This window comes from Lagenorhynchus albirostris, chromosome 12, assembly GCF_949774975.1.
Source record: "Lagenorhynchus albirostris chromosome 12, mLagAlb1.1, whole genome shotgun sequence".
NCBI classification, from domain to species: Eukaryota; Metazoa; Chordata; class Mammalia; order Artiodactyla; family Delphinidae; genus Lagenorhynchus; species Lagenorhynchus albirostris.
Window position 1 is genome coordinate 3,308,613 of NC_083106.1, and position 27,126 is coordinate 3,335,738.

General features: G+C 42.2%; 1 protein-coding gene and 1 non-coding gene across 2 annotated transcripts in view; both read left to right on the forward strand.

The window, feature by feature from the left end:
* Nucleotides 1-27,126, forward strand: part of PDE10A (phosphodiesterase 10A) — a 580,174-nt gene that overhangs the window by 210,811 nt on the left and 342,237 nt on the right.
* Nucleotides 23,285-23,391, forward strand: LOC132530960 (U6 spliceosomal RNA). The gene has a single exon (XR_009543966.1). It is a non-coding gene; the product is annotated as a U6 spliceosomal RNA (small nuclear RNA).

The window sequence follows — 27,126 nt, forward strand, 5'->3', positions numbered from 1 at the left end:
GGTGACGGTGGTGATGGTGAGGATGGCAGCAGTGGTGTTTGGTGATGGTGAGGATGGTAGCTGTGTCTACACTGAGCACTTGGTATATGCCAGATTCAGTGCTCATGTGCATTAACTCAATTCTCATGCCAGCTTTACAAGATGGGTACTAATATTATCCTCACTTTGCCTATGAGGAAACTGAGGCAGAGAGGGGCTAAGTAACTCGCCCAAAGCACACAGTGGTAATGGCATATATTAGAAGTCCTAACCTGAAGTCTATGAATTGAGCTACACTCTGCTGCCTCTCCAGTGGGTCCCTCAGGATAATGTAATTCTGTTTCCTAATCATAGTGCCTCTTCACAGGTGGATCTAGTCACACACACACACACACACACACCCACCCCAGAAGTGCAGTGGGCACTCAGATTTCAACACTGGGCTTCTGGAACCTCTGTGCAGACTTCCATGGCAGTCCAGTGGTTAAGACTCTGCGCTTCCACTGGGAACTAAGATCCTGCCTGCTGCACTGCCCCCCTCCCCCCAAAAAGTCATCTTCACTTGAACCTCTGTGCACTTCTGTACATCTGTTTTCTGCTGTGAGGTTTGCCTCTTTCCAGATAACTGCCCCTCATCTTTGCCTTTGTAGAACTGTTGGTAGTTGTTACTGTGAACAGTTTGCTGCTACAACCCACATATTTAACTACTTCCTTTGGCACAGGCAAGAAAACATAAATATTTCTGTCATGTCCTTGACTTTGAAATAACAGCGGTGGTATTAGCGGAACCAGAGGCTGAAATACACTGGAAGGAAAATATTTGAAAGGGGAAAAAATACAATCCTTACAGTTCCAGCAGGGAGAGAGTATGCATTCATGCTACAAAGTTAGAAACCACATGACGAAGTAAGAGTACCAGAACCCACACTACACTCTCCTTTTTCTTTAAAGCCTTAGGTAGCTTAGCACTTAATATTTTCTAATGGTTTGTGTATCCATTTTCAGGGCAAGAGCCATCGCAACACTTCTGTGTTCCAAGTACCTAACCACTATAAATAGTAAAAGTGGAATTGACAACTGAATACTAGTGGGCCTTTTTGGAGCCAAAAGATCCATGTTTAAGAACGAGGCCCTAGAGTATTTTCCCTGGGTGTCTGGCATTTCTTTTGCTCATTTTCCATTGGGTTTTTGATGTCTTCCCTAACAGATTTTTGGTTCTTTAATATTGCTGGATACTTGTCCTTTCCTATTTATATTCATAAGTATCTTCTTGCTGTTTATGTCTATTTTGTTTTAATTATTTATTGTTCCTTTTGATGAACAGTAGTTTTTAATTTTAAAGTTCTCACTTTTGTAACCATTCTTTTTATGATTTGTTCTTATAGAACCTAGAGGTACCCTCCCAAATTTTCTTCTAAGCGTTTTGAAGTTGTCCTTTAATATTAAGGGCTTTTCCCCATCTGAACTGTTTTTTGTATGGGGTGCAAGGTAGGAAGCTGATTTTATTCAATATGAAAAACCAGTTGTCCAAGCACTGTTTATTTTAAAATGTATTGTACATTTGTCATATTTTAATTTTCATTGATGTATGAGTCTGTTTCTAGGTTCTGTCTCTTATTCCTTGGTCTGTTTGTCATTTCTGCACAATTATCTTATTGTCTGATTCACCACAGATTAAAATAAATCTTGATGTCTGGTATGGCAAGTGCCCCAACTTTTCCTTCCTCAAAATGATCTTGGCTGTTTTTGACCGTTTGTTCTTCCGCAGTCATTTTAGAACATCTTCTCGAAAAGCCCAGTTGAGAGTCAGGTTGGAAGTGCATGGAACTTTCAGATTAGCTTGGGAAGAACTGATGTCTTTCTAATGATGAGCTCTCCCACTGCATGACTGTGCTATCACTCCATATATTTAGGCCTTTCAAAAATGTTTTTGAATAATGTGATCATAGTTTTCAGCTTAAAGATAATTAACACCTTTTATTAGATTTAGTACAGTTACTCTGTAGCTGTAGTTGCTATCAAAACAGCATATTATTTAAATTACATTTTCTAAATAGTTGTTACTAGCTATAGGGAAGCATTTGGTCTTTTATTCAACACACTTGAATTCATCCTAACAATTTGTCTTTCTGTTTCCTGAGGCTCTATATAGTTAGCAGTATGATCTGTAAATATGACAGTTTTATGTCTCTCTTTCCAGTAATTCAAATGACTTCTTTTGCTTCTGTCCGTGACTGTATTGAGTATTGACAGTGCTAGTGGCCGTCTGTGTGGTGTTTCTGAGATTAAATGAAATGCCAGGAAAGGACATAGGAAAAAAATTGTAAACCAGTTCCTCCTGTGAATATATAAGCAATAATTCTTTTAAAAAAATAGCATATTGAACCTGACTGAAGTTTTAAAAAATTATGACCAAGTTGCATGGACAGTTTCACATTGTTAAGCTGACGAATGTTGATGTAATCTATCACAGCCATCGAGTGAAGGAGAAAAGCCCTGTGATCATCTTAATGGCTGCAAGAAAGGATTCAGCAAATTTTGTTTACTGCTTATTAAAAAAAAAAAAAAACCTTAGAAAATCTAATTTTTCACAACCACTTCAAGCAGTCATGATCATGCCTTAGTTCTTATGCATAGTTATTTTCAACATATTAACTGTTCTAAATATTGTCCTGAAATCAAGCTAAATGGTCAGAAAGTTGGCTTTCTGACCCCCGTGTAACTTTGTTTCTTTTATGGATTTGCACTCTTGAGTTGTGTGATCGCTGTGCTTTGGGAGGATGCTTGTCATCCTGTGTGCTTTAGAGATGTTACTGAGTGTAAGTTTGAGTTTTGAGCACAACTCTCCAGGCCTATCCATTTTCTTCTAGCAAATGGTCTTTTTTCAATCATGTGCACGCTGTGAGCTTGGTGTACATTTTCCTCATGACCTCATTCGCCTGGGAGCTCAAACATATGCTGGTCCTATAGCCACTTTCTTAGAAAGTAGAGCAAATAATTTGATGTTGTGGGCCCTGGATTTTATTTAATGTTCTTAAATTTACTTCCTGAGGTCTCAGTTTCTTCTCTGTTAATTAATCCTGACCTCTTTTACCGGGTACTTTTTAAAAGGCGTGTTTATAAAACAACATTTAGAAAATAAATCTGAGGCGAGTCACCTAATTAGTACGTTCATCCTGTTCTTGTCCTCCTCTCAACCAGATGTTTAGTGTCTGGATCACTCCTTTTGTGCTTATGACTTTCTGCCTTGACTTTCAATGTTTCCTGGCCTCCTAAACAAATTGCAAAATACTTGAGTGCAAGGTTCAGTTCTAATATGTCTTTCCCACCCCTTGGAGCCAAGAGGCATGTACCAAGCACTGAGTTAGAAGCATATGAGTGCCTGTCCTGATCTTATGCTAGACTGTGTAGAAGTGATTGCAGAGAGGCTTACGTGTAATAAAACAATAGCTTCAAAGTTGTAAAAGTGTTTATTAGCAATTAGAGAAAGGTAAGGCCAATGTTGGCTGTAATCAATAAGCCACGCCTGAGTTTTAACATTATTTGACTAAATTTTATGTGATGCATTAAACACATTTATGGTGAAGTAGTGGTTTACTGGGAATGAACTAAGTTTTCTAATCGTATTTGGGTCAGGAGTTTATTTTTAAGTCAAGAAAATTGTAAAAATATTATTTTGATTAGTTTTAAAAGGATATGTGTTAACTCTTCAAAACTGTTAATTTTCTGCTAATGGAAGCACTTTAAGGGATTAAAAATTAAAAGCTCAAAGACCTGAATTTTGTACCATGAAAACCAGTACAACTAAAGTACAACTAAAAGTGAAGAAAAAATCATGGACAAACATCTGTAATAAATGTGATGGTCAAGGGTCAATATATACAGCACATTATACAAGTAGCAGAAAGTAAAGAGTGTGTGTAAATGTGTAAAGAAAGTTCAAAGACACTTTATGTAAAGAAACCGTGACATGAACTTTCCCACAACTCTAAGTGCCTGATGTCAAGAGATTATTTTCATTGAACTCACTGGGAAAAATGATTAAATTAGCTTGTATCTAAATAAAAGGGAATTAAAATACCAATGAGCTACAATTTTAATCCTGTAAAGCTAGCAAAAGCTATTCTAAAAATGAAATTGAATGTGGGAGAGTCTGCAAGGAAATAGGTATCCTGAAAAATTACCAATAATATTGTAAATCAGAATAATACTTTTAAGTAAAAACATTTGTACACTTTAGGCCAGGAATCTCACTACTAGAAACTTATCAAAAATAAATAACTTAACTATTAAAAAGGCAATACTGGTCCACAATCCCTTATCCAAACCCTGGGCCAGATGTGTTTCACAGTTCAGGCTAATTTTTTTTTTTTTTTTTAAAGATGATATGATGTATCGTCTGTCATGACACCACAAGGGTCTGAGGTGACGCCTTATATTGAAACACACTGATATCTCTCCTGTGGAACATGCAAGCAAGATAATGACTCGCAATGAATTTTGAGTTTAAACTTAAGGGAAAATAATAAATTTTGCTTTCAAACTTGTTAAAAAAATTTAGGTTTTAGTGCTTTTTTATTTCATAAATATGTGTAAGACTTCATCTCAAAAAGATATTAATACCAGTATTATTTCTGTCACAAACAATATAAACAAACTACGAAACAATTTAAAATGAGTATTATGGAAAGTCTTAAGCAAATGTTGGTGGCGTAACTCAGTGAAAAACTAGGAAGACTAAAATTAAAATTAAGGTAACTATGTACCAATATGCAAAACTGGTTTAAAAATGTTTAAAAATTGGCTCCGTCTTTACTATGAGATCTTTAATTATTGTAGACATGAAAATGCAAGCTTGCCTGCGTCATCTGTTCGAATGTGTTTGCTCCATAAGGATTGGATGAATTTGGAATTCTTTTTTCTGTAGACATCACTACTTATAAACATGGATTATGTCAGAAATTTGTAAAGAATCTAGGGTCTTATATTATTTCTGCTGTTTTCCTAGAGGGACTGTAAAACCACTTATTTAAAATATGCGTTTCAAATAGATTAGCCTGAACCCTCCATTTTACCCTAAAGGCAATATTGGGAGGCGATAAATCACCATCCAAAAGTCACAATCGACTCTCTGGTTGTACATTCCCCGTGCATTCCATTTTCCCGTGCGTGGATAAACATAGGTGATACCGCCTATTCAGTTTGTCCATGTCCTAGATGGAATGTTCATTAAAATAAAAATAAAGTTGGCCTGATCACAGGGAACCTCTATTTTCTCATCTCTAAAATGAGCATAGTACCACTTACCAATGTTCTTGTTGAAGATTAAATCGGGAGCCAGAATATCTCGTTTAGAATCCTGGCTTTTCACTTGCTTAGCTCTGTGATGGATGCCGATTTAGTAAGTGGCCTATGTTGTGCCGTTTACTGTATTGAAACAATACAGTAAACTGGAGGGTCTGCAGTATGACAGTGTCTACACTACCTGCAGGAGCACATTGATCCGGTTTACGAAGTAAGAAATCGAGACTCATGAACACCGACTGAAATAACTCAGATCTCTCCTAGAGCTCCTTCCTTGTCGCTGCAGGCAGAGGGTAGAAGTATGGACAGCCTTGTATGAAAATTAAAGACGAGCAGGAGAGGTACTTTCAAAGTAGTCCTCAGAGTAGAACTTGAGAAATGTGGTCTAGTTAGTAGGATCGTGCCAAAGCTAACTTCTTAATTTTGATAAAGGTGCCGTGGTAACGTGAGGTGTTAACAGCAGAGGCTACAGGTGACAGCATAGGATAACACTGGGCGCTATTTCTGCAGTTCTTCTATATGTCTAGAATTACTGCAAAATGAAAAAAGTTTTAAAAAGTGACATATCCGGGAACATTTATGAAATAGGTCCACTAGAATATCGTGGACTTTAGTCCTGGTGCCTAGGTAGTAATTAGCACATCATAGGCACACAGTTACTATTAAAAGAATGAATGACTCACTCATTCCAGTAATAATGAATGACAGCTAAGATACAGGCTCATCATTAGGCTCTGAAACAGCTTACTGGCAGCTTTTTTTTTCCTCTATAAAAAGATAAGGGAACATCAGGGCAGGCATTAATTGAACACCTCCTTGCAAGTGTTGGTTACAGGGTAAATTATCTAGTTCATTCTTGGTTAACCCAAGCAGGCAGTGGCTGAGTTTCAGTTTTCTGTCCGTGAACTAGGAAGGTAAGCCTGTACTTCCATGGTGGGTCATGGTATGTGTGTCAGGAGGTGGGACAGCACAGAGAAGAGGGACAGACAGTGCTGGAAACAGGATATCTAGGAGCCAGTCATCCGCACAAGGGTTCCTGTCCAGAGCACTGTCTTGCTGACCAGATTGCAGGCCAGTGGCCGGAGATCGAAGTCTAGTCTGCTGTGGTCATCACTGTTAGATACACATCAATCTCATTTTCTCATAAGTGTGTCTAAACATCGTAGTCCGCAGCCAGAGGCAGGGTGCAGTGGTCTTGCTGCTGTGTGGGGGCCCCTTGACGTGGCCTATGGATGGGGCTGTGGAGGGTGCGTTCTGGAGTCCGACGGGCTGGGTTTGGCTCGGGCTGCCTCTCTCATGGGCAAATTGCTTAATTTTGCACTTCATTCTCCACCAGTGACAGCGGGTAAATGCTAGTGCCCCATCTGAGTGATTGCTGTCGTAATGATGAAGAGATTTTGGAGATGGAAAGGACTGGAACGGAGAGGCACTTGATATCATCTCTCATTAGGGGGACCGCCTTCAGTTCTGATGGGGAGACCGAGGGGAGGTGCAGTAGCACAGAGTTTGAAGGCATGCAGGCTGGTCTAAAGTTAGGTTTTGACATTTCTCTGAGCCTTTGTTTTATCTTCTCTAAAACTGAAGGAAATGATATTTACAAGGTCAGTGTGGCAATTAAATAAGGTAGTGCCTAGCGGGTCCTCAGGCATCAGGAGATGCTCCTTGCCATGACGACTGCCCTGACCTGTACCAAACACACGTGGCTTAGTTCAATCCCTCTGCTCTTTCACGCCTCGCTGCCAACACTTAATTGCAGCATGCATTTTATGGTCTCAATATGTCATCTTTGCAAATGAAATATCAGAAAAATGGAAGTAAAATCTCTAGAGAAAACCCTTTTGCCTATAGTTTGTGGTCTTGTAAATTTAGAAATCATGCTCTGCAGATTTTCTTTTAAAAGTAAATCATGAAAGATATAAATAAATCTTCCCGTGTACCCATAATCAATCCCATTTCCTTCCTACCCTCTCCGTAAGAATCCACTCACCTAAATTTAGCAGCTTTTGTTCACGTGCGCATTTTAAAACTTCTACTGCATGTAAGTAGATTCCTATATAATACATAGTATTGCTGTGCTTACTTTTAATGTTATAAAATGACATCCTTTTCAAAAAAAATGTATTGTCCATGGGGTAAAGTTGCTAGGTGGTAAGATACGCCTATACTCAAGTTTACTACTTACCGTCAAATCCCTCTTGAAATTAACTGTGTCAGTATTAAACTTCCATCAACAGTTTTGGATGATCTAGATCTCTGTCAGCATTTGGACTTGTAGCATTTTTTAGTTGTTACCCATCTAGGAAATGTAGAATGCTACGTAAGCGTAGAATGGTTTTGTTTTAACCACTGCCAGCAATAATAATAATGGCAATGACAGTGAAGCTGGGTCACGGTCTCTTTCTCAGACGCGCCTGTGTGTCTGCCGTCTCCCTTGGATTTGCTCACACAGTTGCTGCTGTCATTCTGGCCACCACTTCCTTCTGAGTGCAGTTTCCACCTCCTGAGAGACATTGTGAGCTCGAAGCTGCAAACTCCCTTAGTCCTTGTATTCCTGGAGTAGTCTTTATTTTGCCCATACTCTAATAGATTGAGTAAAAAACTCCTGTTAATGTTTATTTTTCATCAGCAGTTTGAAGATACTATTTAAATATTTTCTGATCTGTGAAGAAGTCCCTGTAGCCCCATTTCATTCCTTCACAGGTCAAATGACTTTCTTCTCTGGCTATTTTAATTTTTTTCCATTGTCTTGCGGTGTTGTGTAACTTCACTAATAAGAAATACGTGATGGTTAATTTTATGTGTCAACTTGACGGGACCATGGGATGCCCAGATATTTGGTCAAAGATGATTCTGAGTGTTTCTGTCAGGGTGTTTTTGGATGGGATTAGCCTTTAACTTGGTAGACTGAGTAAACCAGCTTGCCCGTCATAATATGGCTGGGGCTCATCATCCAGTTGGCTGAAGCCCTGACTTGAATGAAAGACTGACCCTCCCTGAGTAAGAGAGCATTCTGCCAGGTGGCCTCGGAGCTGGAACGTCAGCTCCTCCCACTTCTACGGCAGCTTCCAGCCCTCACACGCAAACTGGGACAGACCATGATTACGTGAGCCAATTCCATATAATAAATCTCTTTATATGTATTATTGGTTCTGTTTCTCTGGAGATCCGTTGCTAGTACAGAATGAAGTTAAATACCAAGCACGTGGGTATTGGTCCTGCCCAGAACTGTCGTACTTCTCGTCTGAGGGTTCTTGACTTTGAACACTTTTGAGAATTCTCTACCGTTATCTCTGAGAACATCTTCTCTGTCATCTTCTTTATTTTCTCCTTCTGGTGCTCCGACTAGGAATGTGCTGGAAGTTTTCCTTCTATGTGCCTGGTCTCTTACGGTTCCTTTCATGTTTCCTAGCTCTTTAGTCCAGCTTTCTAGGTAATCCTCAGTTCCACCTTCTGGTTCACCAGTTCTCTCTCATTAACTTCATCCAATATGCTGTTTATTTCTTTTTTTTGTTTTCAGTGACTATGTTTTTATTTCCAGAAGCTATGATTTGGTTCTTTTTCAAATCTGCCTCTTTCTTCATAACATGTTTTTCTTTGTAGTCCTCAATCCTTTTCTGTCTAAGAATTTCAAGTAGACCTATAATTTTTTTCTTGTTCTAGTTTCTGAAATTTTGGGAATGCTTATCTTTGCGTTTGCTGTATGTGCAAAACCTCTCCTGTGTGTATTTTCCCTCCCGTTTCGACATCTTTTTCTGTGGGAAGCATGTGTGCCTTAGGTGGTAGCCACGTCCCTCCAGATGGATTTTATTGTGTTTTTGGCAGGTGGCCAAGGAGTATCACTCCCCCTGTGAACCATCCTTAGGCTTTTTTTTACCCCAGGGGGTGGGTTCCCACACACCTGCAGACACAGAATAAGTTAGATTCTGACTCCATGCAGCTATCACGTTTTATTCCTCAGAGACCTTTCTTTTCACCGAGACCAGGGACATATGTGCTCTTTGTAGCCTCTCCCTTCCAGTGAATAGATCTTTCTTGTTTCCTTCTTCCATGGCGAGGTAGCCTCTGAAGAGTCCCACTTCTGAGCTGATGTCTCAGCTTCATTTCCCCAACTTGCATGGACCCCAAGCCTCCTGCCGTATCCATGAGCAAGAAGTGAAAGTTGCCTGTGCACTTGGGTGTTGCATTTTGGATCCTCCATGTAACCCATGACTGTAGGTGCTGTGATTGACAACAAGGCATCGCTTCGTTCCCCTCCTGACCAGATTGTCATTTTACGGTGCATCTGTACAACAATTTTTCATATACGGAGCTTTCTTGACTTCACTGAAAGCTCTGTGCAGGAAGAAGAGATTGTGAAGTACAGAAAGTAACGAGAAAGTGGCATTCTATCTTTTGAGATAGGAGAACAGCTTAATTTTCTCCTGTCAAACAACTGGGTGTTTTAATAATCCCAGCCTTTTAAAGTCTCAGACTTTTAAGTTTCCTTACATCTTTGACATGATTTCTCTTTGCAATTCCACCCACACCTTATGAGCATAATAATGTGCTAACACTCTATTCTTCTACTGTGCTTTTTATTCAGAGAATTCCAAGCACTTTATAGACGTTGCCATTTATCCCGACAACACCTTTGCACGCTGTGGAAGCTAGTTGGTTAGTAGAAAAGTCTGTTTAGTGGAAAATGAGGACCAGGTAGCCCAAGTGCGACAACACTGAAAACAAAATATCATATTATCCCATGAATAAGTTCACACAGGTGCAACTAGAAACATAGGAAGAGTCTTCCCCCACTTTCCCAGCTCAAGGAAGCTGTTATTCACCTAAAAAAATGTACAAGAAAATACATCACCCTCCTGGATACTCTTCAAAGAAGAGGTTTAATATGATAGCTTCTTGCTCGCTTATGTTTTATGTCTCGGGTCTTTATGGGACATATGCCTGGTGAGGTTTTTCAGCAAGACGAGAGCAGGGCTTACTAGGATAATTGTAGCGGGAAAGAAACCAGCACATCTGTAGCACTGACTGACAAGCTGAAGGGCACAGAGGGCGTGCTATTTCTGGAACAGTGCAGGCTTCATTGGCAATAAGAACCCATGGAACTTGGAGCAGGTGGTAGTCAGTCATCCAGACAGTCAACTGGCATCCCAGAGAACTGTCACTGGGAACCAGGGACCTAAGAACTAAAATACCAACGGACTCCTATAAGACAGTTGTCAAAAGATGAAAGGCTGCCAGGATGTCATTTGGAGTTGGCTTAAAACTGTGAAAGACCTGTGGAGTAAAGTAGGGGTTAGGGGCACGAAATAATAGAAGGGCTAAGGCTTTTTCTGTCAGAAAGCTGGTCTTGTTGCTTCAACTGAGTAAACTCTTATCTTCCTGTTTCCTGAAAACTACAGCAAAAAGAGAACAGGATGAGTTAATTCATTCAAAATGAGAGGGTACTCACTATGCGGTCCATCCTGCAGTAGGGCTGGTGCAGCTGTAACTTTCTAATAAAAAAACACTAATTTCCCTGCCAGAAAAGTTAGTTTTGTGAGCTTCACATAAAGGGATCTGAAAACCATGGGCGTGTCTTCAGTAGCGGTTTTACCCAATGTATAGAGATATCTTTATTGTCTACTTCTTACCTTGACCCCTGATACCAGGTGAAAACAAAACACTGAGTTTTCTGCAGATCTAATTTCTTGTAAAGGTGATAACTCTTTTTGAGCACTTACTATATACTAGGCACAGTGCTAAGTGTTTTAATGCCTGAACTCATACAGTCGTCACAATAACACAGTGTAGTGTGTCCATCTTGCAGATAAAGAAACTGAGGCACAGGAAGGTTAGATAACTCACCCATTGCCACACTATTGAAAGTGGCAGAGTTAGGGTTCAGACCGAAGTCTTGGCTTTAGAGGGTGGGCATTTTAGTGCTCTGCAGTGTTTCCTGGACCAGTAAAGCTTGCATAGAGCTTAGAGAATTATCCCTGAGACACACTCAAACTTTGATCCCACATGACATTTTTATTGGTTTGCTGTTACTGTTTTAAACTATTAGGTTTTCTCTTTATAAAATTAATACTTATTGATGGGAGCAGTTCATTTTTCCACTCTTCCAGTTACTAATGCAAACCCTGGAGTCATTCTTCTCTCTGCTAATTCTCCTCCAGCCAGGCTGGTCTTTGCTATTCCTCCAGCACCCAGGCAAACTCTGGCCTCAGGACCTGACACCTGATATTCTGCCCTGCACCCTCTTCCACAAATATGCACAAGCCTCCCTCCTTCAATCCTTCATCTCTGCTCAAATGCCCACCTGGCGAAGGAGGGCCCAGATCCCTCCCCTAAGCTGCAGGCCCCTTCCCAGCATGGCTCTCCTCCATAGCACCTGCCACCATATCACACCCTGCCTGCCTGGCTCTGTTCCTCTACTGTCTGTCTCTCCCAGGGGCTGAGTTTTGCCTGTCATGTTCTCTGTCACGTCTCCAGGATCCACAGGACCATGGTTCCATCTGGGGATGCGGGGACATAAGGAGGGGACCCCAGCAGTTTCTGGAGTGTGGTGGTATTGTGTCGCTGGCTTGAGTACATGAGTTCTGAATTATTTGCTCACGTTTTTGTGTGCATGCTATAGTTCGGATAATGCAGAAGACACTCTGGGGTCAGAGGAAGTGATGTATTTGACAGGGGGACCTGAGACTACAGAAGGACTTCAGAGCAAATGTGGTTTTTGGGTTTAGCCTTGTAGAATAAGTGGAACACTCTGGTAGAAATAGAGGAGGGCTGTGCAGGTGCTAAAAAGGAGTGATTTCCATTCAGCTTTGTCTTTGCTTGGTCTCAGGATTCCCTACCTTGGGTTTTTTTTTTTTTTTTTTTTGGTCATCTTTTAATTGGAGTGCATCTTCTAATAACTTTCTCAAAAAACGTATACAGGTGTCATATTTATTGAAAATATACACACATAATAAGATATATACATATATATATATATGTGTGTGTCTATTAGTTGCCTTCAAAACACAGCTTGACTGTGTAGATCATTCTATCACAAACAACAGAAATTGCCCCACAGTCTCCAGCTTGTGATGTTATCTAGAAGCCTGAAGCTGGACTAGTTTGCCCTTAAAATAACTTTAGACTTTTTTCTGCCTTATAATCCACTGCAGGTATGGTTATCTGAGAACAGATGTGAACACTTTCAATATTTGCTCTCCCCTTTACAATTTCTTCAAAATGCCCACCTCTGAGATACTCACCACTGTAGACCTTGCTGAGCGTATGGTTTTGAACTGCTTAAATCAGAGGTTTATTAAGACTCTGATCCCGTTAATACAGTGATCACCAGGAACTTTGGACCCATGTGGCTGGGCGCCACGGCTATCCATTGAGTACCCCCATTAGGTGAGTATTGGGTTACTGCCCCCCAGTGGTAGGAGCAGGTGGTGATTATTTATTATTTTGTTATTATCTTTGTCTCCTAACACAATCCTTTTTTAAAAATAGATTTCCAACTCTCCATATTTGAAAAGCCTGCTTTAAGTAATTTATCCAAATATTATAATGTTCTATCTCTTCATGTCTATAAGTTAGAAGGTAAAATCAGGATGGAAAAAATCGGTTATATTTTGGGTATTTTCCATCTGAAGAAGGTTGATATTCAGTTTTACTGAAATTAAATTTTCACTGGAAAGCTTTAAATACATCCATTTGTTCCTGATCTCTCTTTAATTAGCTTCATTCCAAATGACAGGTCTTCGTCTTTTATGATAAATGTTTATAACTCTTACATAATATAAATTAGGCAATAAAGAAAGCAGAGTCTCAAAAACTAAGGAGTCAGAGACCAGTCACGCCCCACAGATGTTGATCTGTTTGGTCTAAGAAGTGGTCTAAGTCTCCTTCGGGGATGTCGTTGCCTTTAGATGTTGCACACAGTCTCTCCCAGGTCAAGGCCACCGTTCTCTGTTTTTATTCCAGGGTATTTTACAGTTTTATGTATCTTACCTTCACTTTGGATGGCTTAAAATGCATTTTTGCCTAAATATGTTGTCCTTGCAGCATCCCTCTTTTTTTACCGTTCCAGCTTTTCCAGCGTTCTCACAGTCATTAGCGTATTACATGTTGGGGGCAGTTTTTCTGCGTGGTGAAAACTGGTGTGTTGGAATTGTGAATGGATTCTTTGTCTTCAAACCATCACATTTCTCAAAATGCGTATTGTTTCTGGCAAACTCCAAGTGGAAGCGGGAAAGCTAATCTTTGTGCTGGGTCAGTGCCATGCACCCACACATCACCTCTGAAGGGAGGGGTGAACCCAGCTTACGTTTGTGCCCTCTTCTCCCGGCACGTGTGTAGATCTGTGAGTTTCTTCTTGTGCCCCAGAAGCTGCTCCAAAGGTGCTTAGAAGAATAGCTGGATAAAGTGAAAGTGGTGGTGTGGACTCTGGTGGGAAGCAAGCACGGAAGAGTGCCGGCTGCTCTGAGGGCTCTCGGAGGCTCCGCTGGGGGATGACCTTTATTTCTGGGTGCTGGGCGTCAGAAGAAACCCTGCCCAAGCAGTGTTCCTGGGAACTGCCCTATTTCGTCACTGTCTTATCCCCTGAAAAATGTATGTGTTAGGGGTAGGCGGGGATTCCTTGAACTGTTGGATTTTTGCCTAGTTTTCTGCTGAAGACTAAGGCCTAGTTGTCTGAGAAGAAAAAAATGTAAAATCCCTTTTGGTTTTTTCTCCCCCCTCATCTCATTTTTGCAAACGTACAAAGCAGCTTTGAATTTTGGTCTTTTCAGCAGCATAAGATGAAAAAGCAGCTGGACAAAATAAAATGTCTTCATTTTTCTTTGGAAACATGGATTATTCAGGTTATGTTTCATTAAATAAACAAACAGACTAAGATTTTTCCTTGCAGTGATCAAGTGACTGGACAAGAAAGCAAATGATTTATTCATTTCTTTTATAATTTTCGATCTCCTGGCCCTCTTCCTCCTATCCGTTCCCTTCAAATTTCCATAAACATTTTGAATTCTTGAGTGTACCACTGTGGCTTCAGCCTTAGGAAAATAACCAGTGAGCTGGCCCACTCAGGAGACACTCCCAGGGCTATCTGTCAGTTAGGGGCCGGCTTTCTTGTAGTGATTCCTTCCTGGACCCTGAACTCGGTTCAGGGAGAGGAAGGAAGAGGAATATAGGCGTGGAGAATTGTCTTTTTTAGAACATCCCTGGGCCCCTGGAAAGGCCCCTCGTCTTCAGCAGGCATGCGTTGCACACGATTCACGGGGGTGGTCTGGATTCTCTGACAAGCTCTGTGTGCTGACCTCTGATGTGAGCTCCTGAGATGGAATCATGACACAAAGGTGAGTAAAATTCGGCTGCGCCGTTAGTACGTGGTTTGGAGGAGGAAACTAGTGTCAATTCTCAAGAACTCTCCTCCGTATTAGTCACTGGTCTCCTGTGGTCAGTGCTTGTGTCTGAGGTCAGCCCTCAGCTCATGCACGGTGGGGTCCAGTGTGTCGTCATCACAGCTGGGGAAGCGTTTCCTGTCCAGCACGGGGCCCACAGCGCAGACTCTGGCGCGGAGGCAGGGTGGATGCAAGGGCAGACATGCCTCAGCGCTCTCTCCTCCTGTGCCCTCAGAGGAACCCTTTCCCTTGGGCTATCTATTGACACAGTGGTGTATCGCATTTTATTCTCACTAGACTTGCCCATCTGTCCTTGGGGTGCTTTCTGTTTTGTTGGTTTGGAGCACGTTTGGGCTTCTCTGTAATCTCCAGTTTGGTCACGAATGAAGTGGAGCGCTTTTCCCAAAGGGGAGTTTCAGCTTGTTTTCCTTTCATAGGCAACTGTGCTTATAAAATACTGTGCTGTGTGTTCAGCTCAGCAGGGGACGTCCTGTGCTAGCCTATGTCCTGATGTTGGGAGGGCCGGGTTTGCCCAGGGAAGCTGATTCTCAGGCTGTGTGGGATCTAACCACTGGATACCCCCAGCCCCGCTCTTACAAGCAAATCAGCAAAGATTACTGGCCCAGAGTCCTTCTAACTTGCAACCACTGGGCTTTTGCAACACCCTGCCCGCCACCTCTCTCCCCATGCTTAGCTCCGTGGTCATCGCTTCAAGTTTTTGCTGACAATGCTTAACTTATATTATCTGAGAACTCATTTATCTTGCTTATCACCAATGTAAAATTTTGAATATTTTCATCTAACTGTTGAGGATAATTCTTTTCCCCAGGAAAAAATTTCTTTGTTTCCTCATTTTTTTTTCCCCAACATGATAGTGTTTTCCAGTTCTATAAAATATTTATCAATTTATATATTTGATTGCTTCAGGGAATAGAGGATTGCTGGACTTCCTTTATCTTCCTCCCTCTTTCCCTCCAAGGGCTGGAACGTTGCAGGGCGTGAACATTCTTGTGGGATGAGTTGCCTTTGTTCATTGAAACCCTGGAAATTTGTCCTGTAAATGATGTGACTCCTTGGTTCTTCCTTCCCCTGCCTTGCATGTGTACTGAAGCACAATATATTATATACTTGGGGCTTCCCTGGTGGCACAGAGGTTAAGAATCCGCCTGCCAGTGCAGGGGACACGGATTCAAGCCCTGGTCTGGGAAGATGCCACATGCCGCGGAGCAACTAAGCCCATGCGCCGCAACTACTGAGCCTGCGCTCTAGAGCCTGCAGGCCACAACTACTGAGCCCACGTGCCACAACTCCTGAAGCCAGCACGCCTAGAACCTGTGCTCCACAACAAGAGAAGCCAACAAAAACACAACACAACCAAAAATAAAATAAATAAATAAATTTTAAAAATTCTCTTAAAAAAATATATATATATTATATACTTGTCTATATTAAATCAAGTAGAAATAGAGCTGTTATTCGTAAGAGCATATTCTCTTAGCAGGGAGCGTGAGCCTCTGAAGAAGACAGAGTGTGCTGATGTAACTCAACTTCTGTAGCTTGTACCAGGTAGACAGGATCCTTCAAAACGATTGCGCTCACAGCCAGGTCCTTCACCAGACAGATAGAGAAACTGCCACATTGAATTTTGCAGACGATGACATGGAGCTGCAGATGACACATCAGACACATGTTGATGGTCAATTGTGGCAGAAAGAGTGTGTCTGTATGGGAAGCAACAAAAGAAGAGCATGGAGGCAGAAAGGTGGTGGCAGGGGATGCCTTCAGTCAAACACTAAGAGGAAGGGATAAGTAAACATGGTTGGTTTTTCCAGTAACTACTGAAAAGCAATGGCAACGTTAAGAAGAAAGAGCGTTGAGAAGCAACCGCACACTTTAGGGTAAACTGTAACCAGTTCCTCACGCCACACCTGACTGCACGAGTCTTGTGGATACCACAGGAAATGATCTTAAATGAACAACTACAACGGCTCGGTCTTCTCCATCCCTGAAGAGGGAACCTGCATCTGCCGTGTTGAGAAAGGCGACGCTGGAACCTGATGTTGTCTCCGTGACTGATCAGCAGTCTCCTGACTTCCATGCGTTTAACCTGCTTGACTGCGCCCTGTTGTTTTCACTCTGCATTTCCTTCTACCTAATCGCTGGTAATACAAGTAAACCTCATTTGATTACAGCCGTTTCCCAGTAAATGTGGAAATTTGAACAGACTTCCGTTAATTTCCCTTGTAAGTATAGCTTAGAGGAATTATAAGGACCTGGTAGGCGTGATAAAAGAAACTTTGAAATTACACTTGGCATATTCAAAGGCTAAGTGACTAGATGGATCTCACGAAGATATCAAAAAGAAACACTACTATATCAGGTTTGTAAAGACAAGATTACAAGCCTGATTTTTAGCTAGTCTTTTTCTAACAGTCTAGTTGTTTACCTATTTGTCTATCAGAATGATGGTAATAGGAATAATAATTTAATTTTGCATTTGTATAGCTGTTCTAATTTTCTCGCCATACTTTTCACATCTGTGACACTCTTGGTCTCAAAATGGCCCTGAGGAGAGCAGGAAAGATTTCATTAGCTCATTTTATAGATGAAAAATCTGAGCCCCTGGGATATTAGACTTAGAGACTTCTAGTGTCTTTTTCAATTCCAACATCATAATGCTATGAGTTTAAATAAAACTCCAATTTTGCATAGTGAGTATATGGGGAAGTCTGCCAGCGTCTTCCTAGTGTGACCCTGTGTATGCACACAATAAAGGTCATTTTATATGTAGTGGTTTGCTGAATAATCTTCAAAGTTTTATTTTTGATGAACTAACTACATGCTACAAACTTTAAGCCTGTAGCATACACGGAGAAGCCTGAATAGTCCTGATTCTGGAATAGCTTTTACATAGTTCACGGCATGCATTTCTCAGTGAAATAAAGTTTCTTTTTTTTTCAGCATCTCTCAGAGGAATTTTATTATCTGAATAAAATTCACAGGCTGACCTCCAAGGGAAAATAAAAAAATAATCAGACCCTTATTTTATTCCTTGTTTGTTCATATACCTTCAAAACTGGCTTAAAAATGTTTAAGTAATCAATTTGAGGCAGCTAATCAGAAACAGCATTTGTGTTGTAAACAAAGCTCAAAGTGAGACAGTTAAAGTTCAGGTCCTACCTTACTTCTCCGGAAGAGGCTTGAAGTCATGTACTCATTTCCCTGCTGTTTCTAAAATATAGAATCCAGCGTATGGAATTGTTAACAACTATAGCAAAATATGCGGTATTTTGATCACTGGGAGATTCAGAATCTGCACAGCCCACCGGGGGCTTTGGAGGGCGATGGACACAACTTGGATTTCCAGCTGCACTGTTTCCACCTGTGCCCTTGTGAGCACATCCCTCCGCTGAGTGTGAGCACGTGGAATTTCATGGGGAAGGGGACAACGAATGCTCACTCTTTTTGCAGGATATGTCGTGTCGTAAATGAAAGGACTCAGAGATCTTTCCATACTAGATAGTAAGCACTCACCCCCATCTCCTGAGAAAGCAAAGGAGAGAGAAAGCAAGGGGAGAGGTGGACAAAGGAGAAATTGGGGTTTGTCTAGAGTGAATCTCAGGAATTGTGATTGCCGTCCAGGTCAGAGTTCCACAGCCTCGCTTGCTGGGGACGCTCACCTCCGCTGAACCGCCACAGCCCATGCGATGGTGGCTCTGGCCACGTCTGCTCTGAAGTCATAGCTGTGTATTTATCCCCTGCCCCGGCTGGATTGTATGTAACTGTAGATAGGAGGTGGACGGCTAAGCATTCACGTTATTGTCTGAAGCGGAGGGTGATGGGGCTGTGTTCATGTTTTGTTTATATTGGATTGAGAGGAATTATTGTGTCGAAGTCAAGCAAAAATGCTGTCCAAATTAAGCTTCTGGGTGGAAAATATAGATTTATTTATTTGGGAACAAATTTCATGAAAGGATTCATAAGGGCAGTGGGCCACGTTGTTTTACCTGTGGAGGTGTGACATGATGTGAACTGTTTTATCAGCTCAGCAGAAGTAGAGACCCTGAACTTTGTATATACCAGACTTTGCAGGTGTCTTACCTTACCTGGTATTGTTCTGGCATGAATATGAGTAAAAATGAATCCTCTAACGCTTGTGTCATAGTTATAAACCAGTGGGGCAGGATTAGGTCGAAGGGAGCCACAGATAATGGTAAATGGGTAAAGGTAGCAAGGAACCCATCATATTTGCTTTATATCACAGCACTGGACATGCCTTGGAAATAGATTTCCATAAAGTTCATCCAATCTCAAGATGAGGTTAATCTGGTAGAATTACCTGACGTAATCACGTAAATAATTCCTTACCACTCAAAAAATTGTGGGGAAATATATTTGATGAAATATATAAATTTGTGGTTTAACGCCCATGTAAGAAATCACTTTGGAATCCCTAGGTTTAGAAGGAGTGTAATGCCATGAGAACTGTAATTTAAGCACCAACAATTTGTAGCTTGACGTGACAAGATTGTACTCAGTAGTCCTCAGAGGAAATTTTTAACGGCTTTAGTAATTTTATTAGTCTCAGCCTCTCGTAATTTATATACTACTATCTTTTTGTATAGACTCTACTCGCTGTATGTTATTTAAAACAATCAGTGAATTAATTAAGAGAAGGAGTGCAAACATGCATGAGATGGGTGATATTTGTGGACCAGTGAGTCTACAGATGGGGCTCGCACGCTTACTGGGTGTGAAGCGTGGGAGTGAATGTGGTAGAGGAGGTCAGTGAATGTCCTTCTTGTTCTGTTTATTTTTCCTGCAAAGAAGCTGTTTACCGGCAAAAGCATCTGGATTCTGTGGCTTGTTAATTCACTGTGGACCCCTGACGGTGTCTGGAACCACTTATGATGTCAGTGTGTAAGTGGCATTTAGAGTAAGGGCAGGAATGAAGGGTGACAGAGAAGCCTCCCCAGAGCAGCTGAGAAGTTCAGATCTGCCATTCTTAGAAGATTCTCTTGGGTGTTAATTCATGCCCCAAAGTATCATTTACTTGGAAGCACACAAAAAGCAATACAGTGTTTTCAAGTTAAGAAGTAATGAATTGGATTGGGGATGAAATCATTTCTCACCAACCACTTAAATCAAATATTTTTGAAGTGTACTTTCTAGCTCAAGGTTCAGAGGAAGTGATAAAATGCATTAAATCATAAACCCTTCACACTAGAACTTGGTCTCAGCCAACAGGGCAGAAAAGCCATGTGACTTTGCCCCCCTGTTCCCCCCGACAGGGGCCCACTTCTAATCCCAACAGTGCAAGGCAACCCATTTTATTTTGGAATATCTCAATTTGAATTAGAAAGTCCTTTATAATGAGTCAGTCTCTCTCTCCATTTAACTTTTTTTAATCCTCTACATTTAAAAATGTCTAATGTATTGCTGTTCTGTATGATGTTCTAAATTTTTTTTTTTTTTGCGGTACGCGGGCCTCTCACTGCTGTGGCCTCTCCCGCTGCGGAGCACAGGCTCCGGACGCGCAGGCTCAGCGGCCATGGCTCACGGGCTTAGGTGCTCCATGGCATGTGGGATCCTCCCGGACCGGGGCACGAACCCGTGTCCCCTGCATCGGCAGGCGGACTCTCAACCGCTGCGCCACCAGGGAAGCCCCTGTTCTAAATTTTTAAGACTACAGACAGTGCCCACGTTATGATGGTTTGGCTTACCATTTTTCAACTTTACAGTCATGTGAAAGCAATACTCATTCAGTAGAAACAGTACTCCGGATTTTGAATTTTCATCTTTTCCAGGCTAGTGACATGGGGTATCATCTTCTCTCATGATGCTGGGCAGTGTCAGTGAGCTGCAGCTCCCAGTCAGCCCCGAGATCATGAGGGTAAACAACCAGGACACTTAACAACCATTCTGTTCTTCACTTTACAGTATTCAATAAATTACATGAGATATTCAACACTTACTATAAAACAGGCTTTGTGTTAGGTGATTTTGTCCGACTGCAGGCTAATGTAGGTGTTCTGAGTACATTTAAGACAGGCCTGGCTAAGCCACGATGTTCAGTGGGTTAGGTGTATTAAATATATTCTCGACTTCATGGTACTGTCAGATGATGATGGGCTTATCAGGTCGTGGCCCCTTCGTAAGTTAAGGAAAGTCTGTGGTTACAGATACCCATACTCTCCATGTGATTGCTCTTTGCCAGTTTCAAGACTCTGCATAAACACAACCAGTGACCTCCTTAGACCTTGGAACTGAGAACGATACTGCATACGTGGCCTGGCCAGAGCAGAGGGTTGGTTGTGACAGTCTTCCGTTTCTTGAGACTGGACTTGCATTTATTCATCCTAAAATTGTATTACAACTCCCTACCTCTAACCAGTCACATCACATCACCTACTAATTTTCTGTGATGGAAGTGAGGACTAACTCTCCTGACACTCACTCCCGCCATGCACCCTCATGAGCTCAGTGTGTTGAGATCTCAGTTATTGGCTAACGTGGTGGCATTTGCGTTATTTGGTCCATGTAAATATTCCTCATGCCTGAGCCCAATTGGGTACCTGGATTCCGTTTCTTCTCTTGCATCACTTTTATTTTCCCTTCAATTAGTATTAACCTTGTTTTATGGGTGCTTTGTGTTTTAGCTATATCTTAGTTTGGATTTTTTTTTTTTCCAGATGCTCTAACAGATTTGTCACAGCTAACAATACAGTTTCCAAATTTATTCCAAACATGTTTAAAGCACGGTACTAGCTCGGTGGTCTTTTCCCTTGGAGCACTCCCCCACCACCTTTAGCTCTGACCCACCGGAAGGGCTACATGTGTTGCACGCCTGCTGCCCTGGGAGCCCCTATCATCGTCAACCTGGGACAGACCTTGGGAGCTCCCACTGTCTCGTGTTTCTCTTTTCCTTGGTGTGCTCCCTCACTTTGTCAGATCCCATCGTCTAGTGACTTTCTGACCAAGGGTACCTGGGAGATAAACGTTTTGAGACTGTGTATGTCTAAAGATACCTTTTTTCCTCCCTCCATGATATTTTCAACGGATACAGAATTCCAGGTTGAAACTCCTTTTTCATCTGAGCTCTGGACACTTCACTCCACTGTCTTCTAGTGTCCAGTAATGTTCTTGAGGAAGAGAACACCATTCTCCTTCCCTTTCCTTTGTTTGTGGCCCCTTTCCTTCTCTGGGAGCTCTTGGGCTCTGTTCTGGATCTCCACTGATAATAAATTTCACAATGATGTGTCTTGGTCTCTTTAAATTTATTGTTCCAGGCATGTGATGTACCATACAGTACAGAGACTTGGATGCTTCAGCCCTCGGTTATTTTCCTGTATTATTTCTTTGATAATTTCTTCTGTTGTTGTTCTTTCTGTGTTGAATGAATCCTTATATTTTCTTATCTTTTCTCTTCTTTCGCTATTTTTGTATTTTTGCTCTACTTTCTGAGAGAGTTCTTCAGTTTTATCCCTGAAATTCTCCACTGATTTGTACCATTTTTAATATTCTATTTTTAAAAACTCCCTTCTCTAGTTGTTCCTTTTATAGCATTCTTTTTACCATGAATGTAATATATTTTCTTCTCTCTCTGAGAATATTATAGTGTTAAGAACTATTTTCCTCCCTGTGTGGTCTCTTTCCAAGGTTCTTTAAACTGTTTATTATTTTAGCCTCAGTCTTCTGTGTTGGAAGCTTTCCTTGATTATCATATTATCCTTCATCATCCTTTCCTACTGAAGAGTGAGGCGCTGAAAGCCAACAGGGAGCTCCAGCGAAGTGGGGAGGAAGTCAGCGATTTTGGTCTGGTGAGCTTGCTGTAGAGTGACTGCCTAGGGACACCCTCACAAACGTCAGAACGTGTAGGTCTTTTCCTTGGTACCTTGGTTCGGTTTCTTCAGGGAAAAGTGTTCCCGTGTCTTGTCGGGGCAGGGGTGGGGCAGGAGGATACCCCTGGAAGCGTGCACTCCAGCAGCAGGATGGGGGGAGGCAGTTGGGGCAGTGGTGGGCACCTTAGAGTCTGAAACACTGAAATGCTGACTCTCCCTGTGTTCCTGTCGGTCTAGAGCTTCAGCTCTGCCCTCCTGCATGTACAGTGTTCTGAGTCCTCTATCCAGTCAGTGTGTCTGAGTTTAGAGTCTCTCTGGTTTAGTTTGTCCCAAGAATAAATCCTCTGTTTCTTCTAGGGATGGGGGAAAGTACCTGAGGGGCTAGACTCTCAATGTAAGGCTTTCAGTCCAACCCCCCCTTGTTTAAATCAGTGTCTCAATTCTTAGAAATATGTCCTTATCACAGCTTCCATCTGAAAATTATGGAAAATTAACAGCAGGACCTAAAAATCTTGCTGTGACCCTGCTGGCTTGGCATTGGGAGTGGGAAAGATGCTGGCCACGCACGGAGAATGATTATAGAATGTGTGAGAGTCAGGGTGAGAACCTTAAGGAAGAGCTTCACTGAGCACGCGGGAGGCGGAGCTGGGCCTGAGGACCCGGGATAAATATGCTGAATCCCCAGGACAGAGAGCGAGAACACTTATTACTGTAAGTGTAACACAGACAGGTTTACTTTCATACATTTGTGTTGAGGAATTTCCTCCAAGGGTTTATTTACTTTCGGTGCTTGGTTTGTCAGGACATGTACTAAGCTTGGAACTATACAGAGAAGGTGAGCATGGCCCGTGTGCAAGGGTGACAAGTAAATTTGTGCCATATTTTCCATTTTCAAAGAAATTAACTCAAAGTTGACCAAATACCTAAACATATGAGCTAAAACTATAAAACTCTTAAGAAAAAATAAAGGAGAAGAGCTCTATGACATTGGATTTACAGTGATTTCCTGGGCATGACACCAAAAGCATGGACAACAATGACAAAAAGAAAGGGATAGCTTGGACTTCATCAAAATTTAAAACTTTTAATTTGGGGCACAATAAAAAAGAGTGAAAAGGCAGCCCACAGAATGGGACAAAATATTTGCAAATCATATATCTGATAACGGATTGATATCCAAATTGTGTAAAGCACTCCTACAACTCAACAACAACAACAAAAAACAACCTGATTAAAAAATGGGCAAAAGACTTGGATAGACATTTCTCCAGAGAAGATATACAGATGTCCAGTAAGCACATGAAAAGGTGCTTAACATCACTGAGCATTAGAGAAATGCAAATCAAGACCACAATGAGATACCACTTCACAATCTTAGGATGGCTGTTATTAAAAAAAAGGGGTGGGGGAAACAAAGTAACAAGTGCTGGTGAGGATATGGAAATATTGGACCCTTGTGCATTGTTGATGGGAATGTAAAAATGATGCAGAAGCTGTGGAAAATAGTATAGTGATTCCTCAAAAAATTAAATATATAATTATCATATGATCCAGCCATTTCACTTCTGGAAATATACCCAAAAGACATGAAAGCAGGAGTTCAAAAAGATAGTTGTACATCCATATTCACAGTAGCATTATTCACAATTGCCAAAAGGTGGAAGCAACCCAAGTGTCCATCCAGAGATGAATGGATAACAGAATTTGGTATATCCACATAGTGGAATATTATTCAGCCTTAAGGAGGTAGGGAGTTCTGACACATAACTACAACATGGATGAACCCTGGGCATTATGTTAAGTGAAATAAACAAGTTACAAAAAGACAAATACTGTATGATTCCACTTATATAAAGTTCCTAAAGTAGTCAGATTCACAGAGACGGAAAGTGGAATGGGGGTTTCCAGGGCTCGGGGTGGAAAGAATGGGGAAATAGTTTTTAATGGGCACAGAGTTTTAGTTTGGGAAGTGAAAAGACTTGGAGATGGATTGTGGTAATGTCTGCACAACAGTGCGAATGTACTTAATGCCACAGAACCAAACACTTTAAAAAGGTTGAAATGGTAAAATTTTATGGCAAAATGTTATGCATATGTACCACGATATAAAAACATTTTAAATCAGGAATAGCCATTAAAAAGAAAAGATTTGTGTTCACAGAAATTTCATCTCACTCAAACGTTCAAAACCATCCTTTTTTTGTTTTCTTTTGGCTGCTCTGGGTCTTCATTGTTTCGCACGGGCTTTCTTTAGTTGCTGCGAGCGGGGGCTGCTCTCCGTTGCAGTGCACAGGCTTCTTTTTAAATTTTATTTATAATTATTTTTTAAACATCTTTATTGGTGTATAATTGCTTTACAATGGTGTGTTAGTTTCAGACGTAGAGAATTGACTTGAGGACACGGGGAGGGGGAAGGGTAAGCTGGGACAAAGTGAGAGAGTGGCATGGACTTATACGTACTACCAAATGTAAAATAGATAGCTAGTGGGAATCAGGTGCGCAGGCTTCTCATTGCGGTGGCTTCTTTTGTGGAGCGCGGGCTCTAGGCGTGCGGGCTTCAGTAGTTGCAGCACGCGGGCTCAGAAGTTGTAGTGCACAGGCTTAGTTGCTCCGCGGCATGTGGGATCTTTCCGGACCGGGGATTGGACCCGTGTCCCCTGCATTGGCAGGTGGATTCTTAACCACTGCACCACCAAAACCATCGTAGTGCTTCCTCTCTCTTACTTTTCTTCATGACAGAATTCTCTTTGTCTTCACCCATTGTCCCCTTTTTCCTAAATGCAAGGAAAAGAACTGTCTTCCCTCCTTCCTGAGGAAGGAAAAGAACTGTCTTCCCTCCTTCCCTCCTTCTTACTCCTTCATCCAGTTCCCTCACACAGCGACCAGCCTCTGAACCCTGGTTGCTTGTCCATAAACGTGAGGCCCTGTCACCATCAGCTTCTTATTCCCTCACTAAAGCCGAGCTCATTAGCCTAAGAGAATGTCCTCCTGCAGCACGCTCTCCATGCCGGCCACCACCCTGTGCCCTCAGCTCCACGTCTCCAAGTGTTGCACTCTTCTCAAGACAGTTCTCCACCACACCTCCACTCCCTGCCGGAGCACCACTGAAACGGTTCCTCAGGCCTAATCCTCTGAAACCTGCTTACAGCAAATGATAGCATTGCCTCCACGATCCTCCTAAAAGGTCAGGTGCTCACTCGATATCAGATCCTGCGCACGAGAACTGCCCCTCGGCGGTCCCTGTGGCTCACTCTCTATCCTGAAGCACCCTCTCTCTCTGCTTTGCCCTGCAGTGTGCATGAGCTCATTGAGAAAATAAAAGAAAATGAAGGAGCCGCTATAAAAAAAAAACCATACTGTGAATTTCACAAACTGAATCAATTGTAAAGAATTTGTGAATTTTACAGTTGTGGAAACTTACAACCCAGGCCTTGGTGCCCAACTGTCAGAAGGGCTCCCTGACTCTTGGTAAGTGCAGGACACAGGGCTGGCACCGGGGCACCTGGGGCTTCATCAGTCTGGACGAGAGAACACATAGTGTTCTCTTTCTGTGGTCTTCCTGTTAGAACTGCTGTTCGTGCTGTTTGTCCTCAGTGGGTGAAGTTACTCTGTGGCCTAGGGCCTAAGCGGGAGGCCTTGTGTGGTCAAGGAGCCTGCATTTCACGTTACATTGACTCCCAGGAATGGTTTATAGAAGAAAGGGAATCCCGACTGCTCTGGTGGAACAGAATAAGGCTGGGGAGAAAGCGGTTTGCCGTAGTAACCTGAGTGGATCCGTAGCGGAGGACACAGATGCTGGGAAATGAGGTTTGAGCCTCACACTTTTGAGAACGCAGTTAGAGCTATTTGGTCACCCTCTGTTTTCTGTCAGGCAGCTTCATCTCGTCTTCTTTCCTGGACCTTGGTCCACCTGATTGGTCCTCCATACCGCCAACCCCTCACACTCTGAAAGAGGCTTAGTGTGTGTACGAGAGTGTGCATACGTGTGCACGTGTGTGCATGTGTGTGTGTGTGTGTGTCCCCTCTTTTCACCTCTCCCCCTCCTTCCTTCCTTCACTCCCTTGGAATCTGTTACTCGCCGACAAGTCCCTTCCTTCAGGAAAACGTGGTCTCCTCGGTGGCCCCGAAACACAGCATTCCTGGAATCTGCTGAACGGTTTCTTTGGGGAGAAAATGTCTAAACTCGAGATTGGCTCAGACTCAGATGATGTTTCTCAGCGCGTGTGCGGCTTCTGCTGGCTGAATTTCCAGTCTGTGTGCAGCATATCGTCTAGGATTAATGTTTTTCAGCTTATTATTAAAAATCGTTAAATCCTGGTTTTCATCTGTGTAAAGATGTGGTTGCTTATCTCAGAAACGTTTGTAATCTGTATGTCCCCAAGCCTCACCAGTTTTGAGTGTGAACAAGGGCACAGTACCGGTTATGGCTCGTGAGTGCACACGGGTGTCACCAGCTCCCAGCCCCAGCGCTTGCCGAGGTGCCGTTTTACTCCGTCTCATTCTCTCCCTGGTGCCCGCTGTCCTCAGGGCTGCCAGCCTCTGCTGCGCGTGTGCGCCTGGGCTCCTGCCAAGGGCCCATCATCCTGCTGGTCCGGCCCCAGAGCTCCCAGTTCACACAGGTCTCTGCT